A 4,742-nucleotide genomic window follows, 5' to 3' on the forward strand; every position below is an offset into this window, starting at 1 on the left:
AAATCTGATCTGTTCTGCCCTGCCTTGTCCTGCTCTATTTTCAAATAATAATTAATAATAACAATAATAATTAATATTCAATAATAATAATAATAATAATTAATATTGTATTGATGATAATAATTAATTATTTTAAATAATTATAATAATTATGAATATTAAAAATAATTATAATTATTATTAATATTAATAATAATTAATATTTATTAATCATAATAATAATTATCAATAATAATATTTAATAATTCAAACTATTAAGAATTAATATTTAATAATATTATTAATTAATAATTTCTAATAATTATAACAATTCTTTGATGCGGGAGCAATAGACCAATATGGGTATTTTTGAAAATTCATGGAATTTTAAGAAAGCTTACACTATCGTTTAGTTATTATTAATTATTAGGATTTTTGCCTATGAGTTTTTACCTTTCACTTGAAAGGATTTTTCCTATTTTTAGGCTTTAAGAGTTTTAGCCATTAGGATATTTATTTATTTAATTTATTTATGTTAGGATAGATTTAGTAGTTGGTTAAAATATGATTAGTAGATATATTAGGATTAGGATTCTTAATATTTTATCTTATTTTAGGATATAATTATTAGTTTCCTATCTTATCTTTGTACGATATGTCACCCTATAAATATGGGTGTATATCAATAATAGTTTATGAATGAGAGAGTTTATTTTGGAAATTAATCCTTTTTGAGCGTTGCTCGTTTGATTGCTAATCAAAAACATCAGTTGTTGCGACTCATGATCATCTTCTAGTTGCGACTAAGAAGAGACCCTCTATTCTTGTGAGAATTAGAGTACTATCCTTTAAATTTTCGTGTAATTTCTTTAGTTCTTATTAAAATCCGAAGATCCAATGTTATTATAACTTGTGAGCCTTGTGAGAGTCTTGAGAGATGCATCATTCTTTCAAAAAAATGAAAAATAATAATAACAATTTCTATTTATAAACATTTGATATTAGAAATCACAATGTATAGAAACATTTTATGTGGGTATTGATTGTTAGTTCATTGAGTTGAATTATTTTTCAAATCTTTCCATACAATTTAAGAATTAAAAAAAAAAGGTTGTTTTCAAGTAATACTTTGTATATCATTATTATTTTGAGGATTAAAAATATATGATTAAGACATATTTATAAGTAAAATCATTATTACTCATTAAATCATTTTATTTTAAAATTTTTGTGAAATGAATATAAGTAAATTGTTGCCTTTTATCTTTATACTATTAACATATGTTAAATACGGTACACATTTATTTATGTTTTCACTCACCTAAACCAATGGTATATGCACTTAATAATAATATTAATAATAATAATAATAATAATAATAATGTTGAAATCTGATATGCTCTGCTCGGCTCGGCTCTGCTCTGCTATCCTGAAATCTGCTCTGCTGACCCCTACTCTGCTCTGCCCAGAAGCTCAAAAGAACATGGCCTAACATTTCCTACTGGTTTTGAGCCTTGGTTTATATGCTTTTGCAGATGAAAGTTTTTGCGCATACAACACTTGAAGAGGATGAATCAAATAAATTAGAGATTAGGAGAGATACATAAAAGTCAAAGGACTTCAAGCAGGGCCAAACAGAAGTATTTGTAATGTGTTATTCAAAGAAGGTAGGGATTTTTCTCAAGCTTAGCTTCCAATTTAAGATAGAGATATAGATAGATGTTGTATGTCAGATTCTCATGCAAAATTATAGTGAAATCATATAAATATTGTATACCGCATCCATCATGAATAACATTCAACAAGGTATCCTCAACAATCTATCTATCTATACTATATACTAAAATAATCACCGGATAGGACACTTGGCATAATTTTGTAAAATAATTTTCCTCCAAAATATTTATTTTTGAAAAATCCCATTTTTTTTTAAAAAAAAAAAATGAAATTCAAATTTTAAGGGTATGCCAAACATTTAATAAAATTCAAATTTCAAAAAAAAAAAAAAAAAAAAAAAAAAGTGTTACATTTGTCATTTAAATTTCAATGCATTATCATTATTAATAAAGGAAAAAGATATATGCAACCTGCATATAAGGAGCAAAAAGTAGAAAAAAATATACATAAAATTAACATTTATTACACCGATAAAATTCCAACTTAATACTAAAAAAGGAAATACATTAAATGTTTATATGCAGGGCTGCATATAGCATTACCCATTATTAATAAATTATTAAACCTTATTATTATGTATTCGTGCATTGCCTGAGGCTAAAACTAGTTTTCTATAATAATAAATACACTTGAATTGGATGATTATGTGTAGTAAATAGTAGTGGCCTGGCTAATTAAGTAAACTCAAGTCTAGACTTACATAATACATATGCCATAACCCCAAGTCTTAAGAGTTGGGGTGACATCATCATTTTGAATCTTAAGACTTATGCTTAAGACTTTTCCCATTTTTCTTCAAAAATCTCAAGCAAGTCTCAAGTTGAGTCTTTGAGTCTTGAAATTCCAAGACTCAACTTAAGACTTGAAATTGGGACCCACTTCACTTTTATTTTTATTATCCTTTTTTTTTTTTTTTTTTTTTTTTACATTTTTCTATATATAATATGTCAAATATTTAAGTTTTAGGGCTAAATTGATAAATTTGTGTAAGTCTTAGCGAGTTTTAACAAGAATTAACAAAGCAAGTTTTAAGACTTAGGGCTAAACTTGCTCTAAGGTGAGTGTACGTAGCTACTCTTAATGATAGTAAGATAGAGAAATTAAACTCAATTTCATATGTCATTAGGGGAATGCGCGCACCTCAGTTGCCCCGGTGAGAGATAATTAATTACAATGTTAGTTCCACGGGACCAAGTTAAGCTGAGACTTGAGCATATAACAAGAATTATCTCATTCGCATGAGAATTGAGAATTGACAATTGAGAAATTATACGTCATTTATATCTAAATTAAAGCTTTTTCATTCTGCTAGTTGGTTGGTTCCCTAATTTAAGATGTGACTTACTGCCTACGTACAACAAATAAGAAAGAATATACAACTCTTAAGGATCTGTAACAGAACATGTATTTTCACTATTGCTCTTAAGAGTGGCGCATTTGTGAATTCCAATTCTCTCCCGGTTGAACCTGTTGAGGTAGCTTAGTCTTTGCTACTTGCAAATTGCATCTTGAAAAGGTTGACCATTCCTGTAAAATTAAAGGTTGAATTGAATAGTTCTGTTATCTAGATAACTAAGCTTAAGAAGCTCAAGAGTGCAAAGAAAGATTTATTGTGGAAACTCATTGGCGCTGAACAAGAAGAAAAACCACGACCAAAAGGGATGTTAAATAAAGACTCTTTACTATAATTGGGCAACAACCTATATATTACAAGTTGAAGACTCATTCTTTAGGTTCCTCTATTAACTTAGAGTTCCCGCCAACAAGTTCCTCAACTTGCTGCTCTTCTCTTCTCTTTCTCTCTTCTTTCTTCTCTTCTCCTAGCTTCACTCAAAGCTAAATACATATATAGTTCACTCAGACTCCTCGTTCCCCAAATTACATCTCAATGGAAATAACTCTAATATAAGAAAACAAGCAAGAATGCCCTTTTTAAACTTGTGTGGAAGAAGCACAGTTCATGTGAGGGAACCTTTCTCTGAATGTATTCAGATAGTTGTGATTCCGTGTCTTCTTAATTGAATTGTATGGTTTATCAAAGGCTCTCTTACTCTAGTTCAGCTTTGCTTAAAATCCTACTAATGATTTTTTAAACACATACGAAACAGTCAAATGCTTTTTAGAAAGTGAATAAATTTAAATAATGAGTCATCATCAAAATCTAAAGGCAACGTTGACCATAAAAATCTTTAGCTATATATAAGTGAAAATTAAAAATTTTGAAATTTGTAAAAATAACACCAATACGAGTCTAATAAGATAGCACATGCTAAATACAACTTAATAGTACTCTATATTATTTATAAGGCTTTGATTAATCTACTCTAATTAACGGATTACACATGTCGAAACATATACTTTTTATTTATATATATTTAATAATTTATATTTTTAGCTCGTGATGAGTCAAGTTGATCAAAGGTGGCAGATATGTGTCCAAAAGCCAGGAAGGGCAACTCTTTGCCCATCAACATGTATGTCACCATTGTAGTCGTATAACACTTTTGCTGCTAAAAAAAATACGAGTAATTAATATGCTCATAATTGGGGACTCACTACGCATGGAAACTTCTCCGTTAAATCAGCCAATTGGCTTGCTCATAATCTTAATCCCGAAGACAACAATTGACACTATAGATGGATTTGGAAAATAGACATTCTTCAATTCCAAACTCCAAATTTTCCTTTCACAAATATTTCATAATAGTTTAGGTGTTTGAGATACTCTTCACAAAATAAACATTATCCCATTTAACATATGCCCTTTAATTTATGCAATTAGCATAATGAAATAGTTGATCATCTTTTCCTTAACTGTATTAGAACCAAAGAAGTTTAGAACCTCTCCTTATTAAAAAAGTGGTTAAATTGTTCAACCTTGTTTTTAAAGCTAACAGCAAAAACATTAATGTGCTTAAGAAACCACTCAAACACTTTTAGGAAATTTATCTTACTTGTTGGAGTATTTGGAAAGAGCGGAATGTTATTAACTTCCATAATGAAACCTTTGACATACATCTTTAGGGTTTACCACAGAGCACAATTTGTGTTTAATGAGTGGCACCAAAGAAGTCTCATAGATACCT

The sequence above is a fragment of the Chenopodium album genome, chromosome 11, assembly GCF_948465745.1.
Source record: "Chenopodium album chromosome 11, dcCheAlbu1.1, whole genome shotgun sequence".
Taxonomy (NCBI): Eukaryota; Viridiplantae; Streptophyta; class Magnoliopsida; order Caryophyllales; family Amaranthaceae; genus Chenopodium; species Chenopodium album.